The sequence below is a fragment of the Conger conger genome, chromosome 16 (genome assembly GCF_963514075.1).
Source record: "Conger conger chromosome 16, fConCon1.1, whole genome shotgun sequence".
Taxonomy (NCBI): domain Eukaryota; kingdom Metazoa; phylum Chordata; class Actinopteri; order Anguilliformes; family Congridae; genus Conger; species Conger conger.
The window spans coordinates 40,157,287-40,171,755 of NC_083775.1; the positions used below are offsets into that span (position 1 = coordinate 40,157,287).

At 44.3% G+C, this 14,469-nt stretch overlaps 1 long non-coding RNA gene across 1 annotated transcript; it reads left to right on the forward strand.

Annotated features, from left to right (window-relative positions):
* The first annotated feature begins 130 nt into the window (after window positions 1-130).
* Window positions 131-1,631, forward strand: LOC133115446 (uncharacterized). The gene is made up of 3 exons (XR_009705635.1): window positions 131-379; window positions 868-961; window positions 1,302-1,631. It is a non-coding gene; the product is annotated as an uncharacterized LOC133115446 (long non-coding RNA).
* The last annotated feature ends 12,838 nt before the right edge of the window (window positions 1,632-14,469 follow it).

The window sequence follows — 14,469 nt, forward strand, 5'->3', positions numbered from 1 at the left end:
GCTCCTACCGCACGCTACACCATCTGATTTCACTAATTAGCTTAGTATCTGAAAAATTGAAATCAGGTGGTGTAGCACAGGTAGCAGCAAATACCTGCAGACATTGCAGCTTGCAGGATGTGGAGTTCAGTAGCGGTGTTCTAGGATATTTTATACCTCCTGGATGAGCTATCACTGCTCCCTGGGGGAAAGCAGGCGGGTCACTCTGTGTCCATTTGAGAATAATGGCTCTCACTGTGGATTCGGTTGAGTCCCGGAAGCCTTATAAATGGCTTTGTAACCCTTTTTAGACTGATATTCCAACAACCTTTTTCCTCATCACTTCTGGAATTTCCTTTGATCGTGGCATAGTTTGCTCATAACTGTGTGGTGATGACTGGTGAGGTTCAATCTAAGTGTGAGTTCAATTCAACAGGGCTGGTTGCAATCAAGCCTGAATGTGTTCACTCAGTTGAATCTAACTATCAGTTACATTTGGTTATCAACTGAGTAACTAACGGGGGAAATACTTTTTCATATGGGAATTTGTTAACCTTTTCCATTAATAGATGAAATAATTTTAAAAATGAGATTTGAGAACTTTTTAATCTGGGCAGAAGGGGTAATTATCTATTCGAATGAAACCATTTCATTGAATCAGTTATTAAGAATGCCCTTTCCTGTCATGGTCTGTGTTTTCTGAAGTCCCCAGCGTTTCGCCTTTTGTTTCCCTCTGTGCTTTCTTGTAGTTCTGGTTCTGTTCATTCATTTGTTTCACCACTTTGGATTTCATTTTTGTTTATCTGCCTGTTTGGACTGCCTACTCATTATCAAAATTTTGCCTGTGACCACCACTATGTTTTGGATTTCCCTTGCTGTGTCTGTTAGCCCCGTTACTGAACCCCTGCCTGGACTATTACAAACTGTTACCTCCTACATCCCCATCTGCCAGCATCTGACCTTTGCCTGTTTTACCTGCCAGGTATTCAATAGAGACTTTTATTGGAAATACTTTGAGTTCGCAACTGGTTACTTTTTTCTGAAGCCTGACACTTTCCAGTGTGATATGAAAATAAATGCAGATATGCAGAGTCCATGTAGAGTGAAATAACATAAAGAAATGAAAATGAAACCAGCGCTGCCAATTCCTGTCCTGAACCAGCTGACAATGATGCAGACTTCCTTTTTGGCTAAAATTAAAATAACGGCTTGAGCATGGGCCTGCAATTGAATTCAGTAAAAGGCTTTAAGAGACTATTGGTAGATGTGGGTTAGCCTTATCTCTGGATGATCTCATGCTGTGTGATTCCTCTGCCTCACAGCATATTTCTCCGGCCCTGAAAGCCTCTGAGACCGCATCACCCAGCTAACAGCAAGCCTCTCCCAAGACTGGACGGCCTCCAGAACAAGCTTCTTATCAGCCTGCAAATCTGATTGAGCAGGCCAATGATATAGCTGCTCTTAGATATAAAAAAAAGAAACCAAGCTATTAAACAGACGGATGTGGGTTGGGAAGGAAGAGTCATTTTCATTTAATAATATCCGTGTCTTCTCCTTCTCCCTTCTGTCTGTTCACTTTGCCTCACAAGCCTTAAATGAGCTCTGCTGATGTGAGAGATGGACTCATTATTTTGGCAGAAAGGTTTTGGTGAAAATGTCAATGTTACAGGAGTGCAATATCTGCATGGTCTATATATCAACAAAGAATGGTCACAGCTATTGATAAGCATTACCTTTTAAATAATTGTTATTTATTTTTGTATTTTTTTTAGAATGCCCAGTCTTAACTATAAACCTACTGCAATGTGTATTTGGCATAATAGGTGGGGATAATGCACCTTTAAGTTGCTTGAAGACCACCATTGAACACCAATGAAGAAGAACTACCAGGCTAATCAGGGAAGATTTGTAACTGTGTCTATCTCTCCATATCTACATGGTATCACAAAATGTTGTACATTTGAACAGATTAATTGTATTACTGTCAGATCAAATGTGCCTAAGGAAATAGTTCCAACTGAATAAGATTAAATGTGATGTTTTGGTGAATTATCAATATACACATGTGCAACCTCTTTAAGGCATAGCTTCACTGTATGAACAACTTTAATATTTTCTTACTTTAAACCACAAACCTGTGCTCCACTGTAACACCAGCAGGTCATTATACTCTTCTGTAAATATCTAAAATATCCTAAATTGCGTGCTAAAACTGGGCCAATTGCAAACATTCACTAAAACCGAAATAGCATAAAGACCCAGAGTCAAAAACTCTTTAAAACCATAAATAAATGATATAAAATATATATAAAATGAATAAAGAACCAATAATAAATAAAGAATGTCAATAAATTGATATTAAACTGTTGTTATTCTGTTGAAATTTAGATTTTTGTCTTTTTTTTTTATCCTGAAAGTAAAACAATATACTTATACTGCCCACTGCTGGGTGATTGGATATTGGTCTTTGAAGACCCTGTTTCTGGTATCAGAAACAATGAGATTTACAAAATGTTTTTATCACTATATACCCAGGGTCTGTATCACAAAGTGGGAGTACCAAGTTAGCTGGATAACTGCACTGAGTAAAACATGGAACAGCTCTTTTTACTTCAGTCTATCAGGGCCTCAGGGCAGTTATCCAGCTAACTCTGTAATGCTGCTACATGATACAGGCCCTAGGTGTTTTTGATCATTATTCCCTGTTTAAATTTGTCATTTTTCTGTAATAATTTTCTTATCTACAGGGATTAAAACATATCTATGCTGAATACACAACTGAAGTCTACTGTTCAGTGGGGGAGACCAGGGATGGCACACTGTCCACTCTTCACTGTATTTATCTGGCACAATTTGAGTTAGAATATTCTAGCAAATGAAAGTAGCAAATGAAAGGTTAAGGTCTCAGTTATAAATAAATGCATAACATAACATAAGGCAGGCCATTCAGTCCAGCAATGCTCGCCTTTTCCTACCCCTAAGTGTACCAACTGTCTAGTTTGCCTAAAAGCTAAATAGTATCTAACACTGTATCAAGGTTGATCTTGAAAACCCCCAGTGATTCTGCCTCCACTACATGTACTGGCAAGCTATTCCACACAGTGACCACTCGCTGTGTGAAAAAATACTTCCCAATATCTGTACGGAATTTCTCCTTTGTCAATTTCCATTTGTGTCCTCTTGTTCTGCTAACCAAACTCACCCTAAAGAATCACTTATGATTCACTTTGTGAATCCCTTTAATGTATTTAAAAGCCTCAATCAAATCCTCACTAACATGGAATCAATCTGGTTGCCCTTCTCTTTACATTATTACATTATATTATTGGCATTTGGCAGACGCTCTTATCCAGAGTGATATAGAGTTTATTAGACTAAGCAGGAGACAATCCTCCCCTGGAGCAATGCAAGGGCCCGACAGCGGTGCAGATCTTACTGTGGCTACACCGGGATTAGAACCACCGACCTTGCGTGTCCAGTCATTTACCTTAACCACTACACTACAGGCCGCCCTGTACCTTCTCTGAACCTTTTCTAGTGCCTCTATATCTTTCTTATGGTGTGGTCCCCAGAACTGCGCACCGTATTCCAAGTGTGGTCTAACAAGAGTATTGTATAAGGTGAGCATAACTTTCTTGGACTTATATTCAATACTCCTGGCTATGTATCCTAACATCCTATTGGCCTTTTTACTGCTACTGCACATTGCCTAGAACCTGAAAAGCTTTGGTCACCTATTACCCCTAAGTCTTTTTCAACTTGAGCACTATCCAATTTTGTACCCCCATGAAATAATCCTGCCTTATATCATTATTATTATTATTATTATTATTATTATTATTATTATTATTATTATTATTATTATTATTTCCTACATGTAGAACTTTACATTTACTTGTATTGAATTGGATTATACAAAGTAGTTATACTGCATCAGCAAGGTCTCTCACAGGCAGAAATTTCAAGGCAGACAGGGGATTCTAGATGTTCTGTCCAAGCTCTGTTGAAGAAGCACAAAGAAACAGGTAACGTTGAGGACCGTAGATGCATTGGTCGGCCAAGGAAACTTGTAGTGCAGCAGATGAAAGACACATCATGCTTACTTCCCTTCACAAACGGAAGATGTCCAACAGTGCCATCAGCTCAGAATTGGCAGAAACCAGTGGGACCCAGGTATACCCATCTACTGTGCGGAGAAGTCTGGTCAGAAGCCATACCTCCGACATGGAAACAATGCCAAGTGACTCAACTATGTACGAAAACACAGGAACTGAAGAAAAATGGAAGCAGGTTCTCTGGACTGATGAGTCAAAATCTGAAATATTTGGCTGTAGCAGAAGGCAGTTTGTTCGGCGAAGGGCTGGAGAGCGGTACACGAATAAGTGTCTGCAGGCAACAGTGAAGCATGGTGGAGGTGGAGTTTGGGGCTGCATTTCTGCAAATGGAGTTGGGGATTTGGTCAGAATGAATGGTCTCCTCAATGCTGAGAAGTACAGGCAGATGTTTATCCATCGTGCAATACCATCAGGGAGGCATCTGATTGGCCCCAAATGTATTCTGCAGCAGGACAATGACCCCAAACATACAGCCAATGTCATTAAGAACTATCTTCAGCGTAAAGAACAACAAGGAGTCCTGGAAGTGATGGTATGGCCCCCACAGAGCCCTGATCTCAACTCTGTTGGGGATTACATGAAGAGACCGAAGCATTTGAGGCTGTCTAAATTCACAGAAGGACTGTGGCTAGTTCTCCAAGATGTGACCTGCCAAGTTCCTTCAAAAACTGTACAAGTATACCTTGAAGAATTGATGCTGTTTTAAAGGCAAAGGGTAGTCACACCAAATATTTAGATTTTTCTTCTGTTCGTTCACTTCTTCTGTTCATGAATTTTGTTAATTGATAAAAATAAACTATTAACATTTCTATTTTTGAAAGCATTCTTATTTTACAGCATTTTTTCACACCGCCTAAAACTTTTGCACAGTACTGTATAATGTAAAACCAAACAGTATTTTTAACCAATTCATCAGTTGAAATGCCATACCTATAGGCCTTCTATTCTCTCCTTCTCTCTTTCTCCCTTTCTCTTTCCTCTCGTGTGTGTATGTGGATGTGTGTATAAACCTGTGTGCATGTGGATCAGGCCTATGGACTGTGTGTGGCTGCACTGTGTGTGACTGATGGGGACAGTAACAGCAATATGGTGCTCAGAGTATAGTTTTGTATAGTTATATTTAATCATGTTTAATATACGAATAATGCATGGATTATCACGTTATCAGTGTGCCAACCAACCCCCTCATGTTGGAACTCATCTCTTTGAGAATATGATGTTACCTGACACTACTCATCACACGCTGTCACATCTTATATCAAAATGTAGCTGAAGAGGCATACTGGGTTCACGGTGGCCCAGGGTGGAGTTGACATTGATTGACGCTTCAAGGTGGCCCAGGGTGGAGTTGACATTGATTGACGCTTCAAGGTGGCCCAGGGTGGAGTTGACATTGATTGACGCAAATTTATCGCGACGATGCAGAGCGTGATCGCATGGAGGCCTGTAGATTCCTGCCATTAGGTTTACTAAATCAAGCGTGCCAGGAATTGTTAGATTTGTCCTGGGCCAGCTTCAAGGGCAATTATGGAGGGTTACACATGGGATAGTGCATCACCAGTTCCTCTTACTCTACAATGCAACTTTCATATGCTGAGGAGTTAATTCCTGTTTGAATTTTGAGGGAACCTGGTTGTGTGTCTATTCTGGTAATCTGGCCACAGTTTGATTCCTGCTCAGCGCTGAAGGTTCAGAGGTTCTGGTCGATGGGAAGGGCAGAAGGACGTCACACCTGGGCTGTGTTGGAGCGAGACTACACCCCCTCAGGCCAGTACTTCTGGCTGTTGTCGGGAGACGGGGGGCATTGGGTGATGTGTTCGTGTCCTGCCATGACGCCATTGGACAATAGTGCACCTGCAGTGAGGGATGCTCTGACCATACAGCAAGCAGAAGGGGTGTGTCAGGTGGGTGTTACCCAGTAGTGTGTGGTCACTGGTTCTGATGATTGCCAGGGGTTGGGTGTGCCCCACAAAACCTGCATTCTGTCTTGAGGCTGTGGGCGACATCACCAGAGGAGGGTCCCACATTCCATCCATCTCCAAGGTTTCTATTATGACACCATGATGAAACTAAGGAAATTGGTGGTTGAGGGGAATCAAGCTATCCCGGAAATGAAAGGTTGTATTTCTTTATCAAAATCTAAAAGCTTGTCCTCTAACTCGGCAAAGTCAGAGCTGTCCTCCATATCACCCAGGCTAGCCAAGTTAGGTTCTGTGATATTTGTATGCTAACATTACTGTGTCTTTGTGGGAGTTTCATGTGATCGCCTGGATGGGTGGCCACCCATAAACCAGTCTCTGCGTTCAAGCTTGGAGTTACCTTCTGGAAAATCTCCAGCCTTTGTCCAGTGACATCACTGGACGTGTTTGCCCCATATTTACAAAATGGTGTCACTGATGGTGATTTTAAAAAGGCCTACACACAGAATTTTAGTATTTAATTAATGTCAACAGAAACAAGACAGTGCTCCTTTTAGAATTCTATCAGTTGAAACAAGTGAAATGCTTCCAATTGAGGTAAAGGGAGCCAGTGAAGGGAGTTATAAGTGGGGTCCCACTCTCAGAAGAAGCTGATTGCTTCCCCACGTTTGCGGGGCGAGGCAGTTGAAATGTTATAGGGACGGTGAAGAACTACCTGAGAGGGTTTTGCTGGACTATGGTAGCTATAGGGTGAGGGCATATGTGAAGAAATAAATCCCAAAGAAATGAATAGGTACATTCAGTAGATGGCGGTAATGCACTTGTAATTTTTTTAACCGCCGTTAAAATTAAAGAAGTAGAAGAAGTATATTGGACACAAGTACCAAACCGAACCTAACCCATAGGATTTACCAACCGAGGATAAACCATAGGGTTGAACACACGTTTAACTATATAGCTATTGCACACAGATAAAACTGTGCCGAAGTCGAGGAGAAGGTAGAAAATTACTAGCAAGATACTTTCATATTTACTTGGCTGCGGATATGTAAATTAGCTAACGTGTGTGGTTGCCGGCTCAGTCCTTGGCTCAGCCGTTTTTGGCCTGTGCACAGAATTGCTTTATGTGGAGTGATGTAACTAGGTTAACCTGCTTGCTACTATTCTATCCTGTGACCACCGCTCAAAACCCCGTAGCGGCAAGTAGTTAAAGTCGACCAACTAGCCGAACACCAAACTGTTGTATTGTAGCTAACGTTAGCCCTAACGATAACTAGTTATTGTAACGTAAACTCACCGTGTTCCAAACAGTGTTTAAAAAATTACTTCGAGATCAGCTTTGTTTTGTGTGTGTGTGTGAGTGTGTGAAGTATAATTCCTTACGTTTCTTTGCACTGCAAACTTAAATGAAATATAATTTATATTAGGGTTGCGGCTTAAGATGTAACATATAAAATTGGATTAATTTAATCGTCACCGAAAATGAGTAAACTCGACTATTTAAACGTATACCTCACTCCTGTCTGGACACTTAAAAGATCACATGCAGATCCACTCGGGAGAGAGACCGTTCTCTTGTACACAGTATGGGAAACGTTGCAAACGAAAAGGAAGCTTGAGTACGCATCTCAAAATTCACACGGGAGGGACGGAATGTAACGAATGTGGGAAGATTTATGGTCAAATCTCTGGGACTATTTCGAAGTTCAACTGGCACATAAAAAAACGACGTTATTTTTAATAACATTTTTGATTGTATTTTATTTGGCTTCTCTAGTCCCTGAATTTGGAATGTCCAATTTGTGACATATGTATGTACACGTGCCCATGGGTACCCCCAGCTGCCTGCTAGGCCGCTTGGCACCTCCCCCTCTCCGAACCTCCACCTCACGCTCACGACTACTGTCTGTTCTGGCTCCACGGTGGTGGAACGAACTCCCCGTTGAGGTCAGAACTGTAGAATCTCTCCCCACCTTCAAGCGCAAGCTGAAGACACACCTCTTCAAGCAGCACCTCTCCCCATCCCTCCCTACCTCCCTGTGAACCTTAATTGTTGTCTCTGTGATGTGCTTTGTGTATCGTGTAGTTGGCTAGGTAGCAGTGTTTGGATAGTTCACTTTGGTCACTTTTGCTCTGTTTGTTTGTTTACTTGTTCTCAAAAAAAAAAAAGAAAAAAAAAGGCCCTCGTCCTTATCTTTGTTGTACAGGTAGCAGTTGAAATTGTACTTCCCTCTAGGGTCTTTCAGCGAACTTATCCCTGGTTATGGGTATGCACTTTGTTGTACGTCGCTCTGGATAAGAGCGTCTGCCAAATGCCAATAATGTAATGTAATGCTTGGGAGAGTGAAAATGGCTCGCTGATGGCCAACAGGGGTCACTCTGCTTCCCTGCATACATGCCCTGGGCTGTCTACATCCCTGCATACAACTCCAGTCCTGGAGAGCCGGTGTGTCTGCAGGATTTTGCTGCCACCAGTTACCCTGGCTCAATCAGCTAATTAGCCATATGCACCATGACTGCTGTCTGACTGCTGTCTGACTGTGTGAGTCCTGCTTTCTGACTGCGTGAGTCCTGCTGTCTGACTGCTGTCTGACTATGTGAGTCCTGCTGTCTGACTGCGTGAGTCCTGCTGTCTGACTGTGAGTCCTGCTGTCTGACTGCGTGAGTCCTGCTGTCTGACTGTGTGAGTCCTGCTGTCTGACTGCGAGTCCTGCTGTCTGACTGCGTGAGTCCTGCTGTCTGACTGCTGTCTGACTGCCTGTGTCCTGCTGTCTGACTGCGTGAGTCCTGCTGTCTGACTGTGAGTCCTGCTGTCTGACTGTGTGAGTCCTGCTGTCTGACTGCGTGAGTCCTGCTGTCTGACTGCGTGAGTCCTGCTGTCTGACTGCTGTCTGACTGCCTGTGTCCTGCTGTCTGACTATGTGAGTCCTGCTGTCTGACTGTGAGTCCTGCTGTCTGACTGTGTGAGTCCTGCTGTCTGACTGCGTGAGTCCTGCTGTCTGACTGTGTGAGTCCTGCTGTCTGACTGCGTGAGTCCTGCTGTCTGACTGTGAGTCCTGCTGTCTGACTGCGTGAGTCCTGCTGTCTGACTGTGTGAGTCCTGCTGTCTGACTGCGAGTCCTGCTGTCTGACTGCGTGAGTCCTGCTGTCTGACTGCTGTCTGACTGCCTGTGTCCTGCTGTCTGACTGCGTGAGTCCTGCTGTCTGACTGCGTGAGTCCTGCTGTCTGACTGCTGTCTGACTATGTGAGTCCTGCTGTCTGACTGCGTGAGTCCTGCTGTCTGACTGTGTGAGTCCTGCTTTCTGACTGGGTGAGTCCTGCTGTCTGACTGCTGTCTGACTGCCTGTGTCCTGCTGTCTGACTATGTGAGTCCTGCTGTCTGACTGTGAGTCCTGCTGTCTGACTGTGTGAGTCCTGCTGTCTGACTGCGTGAGTCCTGCTGTCTGACTGTGTGAGTCCTGCTGTCTGACTGTGTGAGTCCTGCTGTCTGACTGTGTGAGTCCTGCTGTCTGACTATGTAAGTCCTGCTGTCTGACTGCTGTCTGACTGCGTGAGTCCTGCTGTCTGACTGCGTGAGTCCTGCTGTCTGACTGCTGTCTGACTGCGTGAGTCCTGCTGTCTGACTATGTGAGTCCTGCTGTCTGACTGTGAGTCCTGCTGTCTGACTGTGTGAGTCCTGCTGTCTGACTGTGTGAGTCCTGCTGTCTGACTGCGTGAGTCCTGCTGTCTGACTGCTGTCTGACTGCGTGAGTCCTGCTGTCTGACTGCGTGAGTCCTGCTGTCTGACTGCTGTCTGACTGCGTGAGTCCTGCTGTCTGACTGTGAGTCCTGCTGTCTGACTGTGTGAGTCCTGCTGTCTGACTGTGAGTCCTGCTGTCTGACTGTGTGAGTCCTGCTGTCTGACTGTGTCAGTCCTGCTGTCTGACTGCGTGAGTCCTGCTGTCTGACTGCGTGAGTCCTGCTGTCTGACTGTGAGTCCTGCTGTCTGACTGTGAGTCCTGCTGTCTGACTGCATGAGTCCTGCTGTCTGACTGTGTCAGTCCTGCTGTCTGACTGTGTGAGTCCTGCTGTCTGACTGCTGTCTGACTGCGTGAGTCCTGCTGTCTGACTGCTGTTTGACTGTGTGAGTCCTGCTGTCTGAGTGCTGTCTGACTGTGTGAGTCCTGCTGTCTGACTGCTGTCTGACTGCCTGTGTCCTGCTGTCTGACTATGTGAGTCCTGCTGTCTGACTGTGAGTCCTGCTGTCTGACTGTGTGAGTCCTGCTGTCTGACTGTGTGAGTCCTGCTGTCTGACTGCTGTTTGACTGTGTGAGTCCTGCTGTCTGAGTGCTGTCTGACTGTGTGAGTCCTGCTGTCTGACTGCTGTCTGACTGCCTGTGTCCTGCTGTCTGACTATGTGAGTCCTGCTGTCTGACTGCGTGAGTCCTGCTGTCTGACTGTGTGAGTCCTGCTGTCTGACTATGTGAGTCCTGCTGTCTGACTGTGTGAGTCCTGCTGTCTGACTGTGTGAGTCCTGCTGTCTGACTATGTGAGTCCTGCTGTCTGACTGCTGTCTGACTGCGTGAGTCCTGCTGTCTGACTATGTGAGTCCTGCTGTCTGACTGCGAGTCCTGCTGTCTGACTATGTGAGTCCTGCTGTCTGACTGCATGAGTCCTGCTGTCTGACTGTGTCAGTCCTGCTGTCTGACTGTGTCAGTCCTGCTGTCTGACTGTGTGAGTCCTGCTGTCTGACTGCTGTTTGACTGTGTGAGTCCTGCTGTCTGACTGCTGTCTGACTGCCTGTGTCCTGCTGTCTGACTGCTGTCTGACTGCGTGAGTCCTGCTGTCTGACTATGTGAGTCCTGCTGTCTGACTGTGAGTCCTGCTGTCTGACTGTGTGAGTCCTGCTGTCTGACTGTGTGAGTCCTGCTGTCTGACTGTGAGTCCTGCTTTCTGACTGCATGAGTCCTGCTGTCTGACTGTGTGAGTCCTGCTGTCTGACTATGTGAGTCCTGCTGTCTGACTGCGAGTCCTGCTGTCTGACTGTGTGAGTTCTGCTGTCTGACTGCGTGAGTCCTGCTGTCTGACTGCGTGAGTCCTGCTGTCTGACTGTGTCAGTCCTGCTGCCTGACTGTGTGAGTTCTGCTGTCTGACTGCGTGAGTCCTGCTGTCTGACTGTGTGAGTCCTGCTGTCTGACTATGTGAGTCCTGCTGTCTGACTGCTGTCTGACTGCGTGAGTCCTGCTGTCTGACTGCGTGAGTCCTGCTGTCTGACTGCGTGAGTCCTGCTGTCTGACTGCGTGAGTCCTGCTGTCTGACTGTGTGAGTCCTGCTGTCTGACTATGTGAGTCCTGCTGTCTGACTGTGTGAGTCCTGCTGTCTGACTGTGTGAGTCCTGCTGTCTGACTATGTGAGTCCTGCTGTCTGACTGCTGTCTGACTGCGTGAGTCCTGCTGTCTGACTATGTGAGTCCTGCTGTCTGACTGCGAGTCCTGCTGTCTGACTATGTGAGTCCTGCTGTCTGACTGCATGAGTCCTGCTGTCTGACTGTGTCAGTCCTGCTGTCTGACTGTGTCAGTCCTGCTGTCTGACTGTGTGAGTCCTGCTGTCTGACTGCTGTCTGACTGTGTGAGTCGTGCTGTCTGACTGCGTGAGTCCTGCTGTCTGACTGCTGTTTGACTGTGTGAGTCCTGCTGTCTGACTGCTGTCTGACTGCCTGTGTCCTGCTGTCTGACTGCTGTCTGACTGCGTGAGTCCTGCTGTCTGACTATGTGAGTCCTGCTGTCTGACTGTGAGTCCTGCTGTCTGACTGTGTGAGTCCTGCTGTCTGACTGTGTGAGTCCTGCTGTCTGACTGTGAGTCCTGCTTTCTGACTGCATGAGTCCTGCTGTCTGACTGTGTGAGTCCTGCTGTCTGACTATGTGAGTCCTGCTGTCTGACTGCGAGTCCTGCTGTCTGACTGTGTGAGTTCTGCTGTCTGACTGCGTGAGTCCTGCTGTCTGACTGCGTGAGTCCTGCTGTCTGACTGTGTCAGTCCTGCTGCCTGACTGTGTGAGTTCTGCTGTCTGACTGCGTGAGTCCTGCTGTCTGACTGTGTGAGTCCTGCTGTCTGACTATGTGAGTCCTGCTGTCTGACTGCTGTCTGACTGCGTGAGTCCTGCTGTCTGACTGCGTGAGTCCTGCTGTCTGACTGCGTGAGTCCTGCTGTCTGACTGCGTGAGTCCTGCTGTCTGACTGCTGTCTGACTGTGTGAGTCCTGCTGTCTGACTGCGTGAGTCCTGCTGTCTGACTGTGTGAGTCCAGCTGTCTGACTGTGTGAGTCCTGCTGTCTGACTGCTGTCTGACTGTGAGTCCTGCTGTCTGTGTGAGTCCTGCTGTCTGACTGCGCTGTCAGAAGAGGAGGGAGTTCAATCCAGCTGAAAGTGTGGAAGTGAGATAGTGTCCTGTGGAGGACAGTAGACAGCTGCATGACCTGCATAGTGCAGTCAGAATATGATTCTCATGCCCATAATGTGCATTTATGGGTTAGATGTACCGTAAGCTGAGCTCCATAAGTCTTGGGACAAATCTTTTTTCTTTTCTTGATTTGCCTCAGTCCTATACAATTTTAGATGTATGCTTATAATCCCTCAGAAGAAGTACAGAATGAATTAGCGGTAACCACTTCTCAACTAACCAATATCATAAAAAGAAATACCCAGTTCCTAATACAAAGACTTAGACATGACAATTTTGAACACAATAACAAATCAAGTAAATATCTGGCAAACCAACTCAAGCAGAACAAAGACAAATCTCTCATCTCAGTCATAAAGAACTGAGCGGGCAACCCATGACTACACCTACCGAGTTTAATAATATTAATATATATGATATTATTACATTCCGGGAATTTTACAGCAAATTATACACCTCGGACCATGAACCAACTCTAGTAGATACCCACTCCTTCCTTAACTGTGTAGACCTACCTCGACTTAACCAAGAACTAGCAATTGAACTAACACAATCTCACCACTCTTCTTCAGAATGACAGTTGACATCAAACTAAACTCAAAAATACCACCGCACATGAACACAGCCCTCCTCTCAGTATTACTGAAGCCTGATAAAGACCCAACCCAGCTACTGCCCCCTATCGCTCATCAACACCAATCTCAAAATTATCACATTAAGCTTTCTAATTCACTTGAGTTGCAGTGCCGTATCTATTAGGGAAGTGGGGGGGCCATCTAAGTACTGAGGGTTGACCTTTTTGGGGACATATTGCTGGGTGATGTTTTAATGAATGGTACCTAAATAAAACTTGTATCTTTTGTACCGTAACAGTCTGTGAACATTCTCATTCCCCTGACACCGGACCAGACCGGTATACCAAAGGTGGTGGCAGCATTATGCTATCCTTAAAACACCTAACAACAAAGTTTATTTTAATATTTTCTTTGAATGGGTAATAATTTTTTTAAATAATCCATATATCATTTAAATATTTGTGCACTAACCCACATTGTGGTTGAAAAAATGTAAATGGATTTTTAAAGAAATTCTAAAACTTATAGACATTAACACCACTTGCTTAAACAACTTGTTTCATGATTAAAACTTATTTAAACGGTATAAACGATTAATTTTTCGTTTTCATTTAATTTTGAAATTAAATAAATTCTATAGGGGGGTGCATTGTTTTGTTATTGAAATATCTTGGTACGTACTGATGTTCATGATCACGTCTATCTTAACAGGTGTTCCAGGACCTGTAGAGTTTTTCATATCCAAAAAAAAAATTAAGACCACCCACCATATTGAAAAATGCATGGGATCTATTCCGACATAAATTTCACCACATGCAGTACCATGTAATTCCAATGGATGGAAGAAGGGTGAAACTGATGTAGGATTCGATGCCATGCATGGGTAAATATGGCGGGTGGTCTTTATTTCTTTTAAATCTGAAAGAAAAAGGTCCTGGACGTGATCATGAGCACCAGTACGTACCAAGATATTTAAATAACAAAACAATTACCCTCCCCCCAATGAGTTTACAAGATTTCCATTTTCATTTACAAATAAAATTAAACTTTTGAATGCAATCCACTTATGATTATCTGCTTATATAAGTGCACCTTTTCATATAAGGAAATATTACGTGTTTATAGCGAATACGATTATGCAGTTTAAATCATTGGTGGTTTTAATGTTGTGGCTGATCGGTGTATAAAGACAATAAGTGTAGCTTGCTAAATATAATTTTAAGCAATGTGTAAACTTATTCGAATCACAAATGTCTGTTTTACGTTAAAACCAGCAGTTATGATCCTTGGCAAACGAAACGAGACACCCACAATAATAATAATAATAATAATAATAATAATAATAATAATAATAATAATAATAAAAAAGCAATACCGTCCCAGTATTTATTTAGATATAAAGTATCACGTGATCTTCACAAAATTGTTGGCGGCTTCACGGAGCT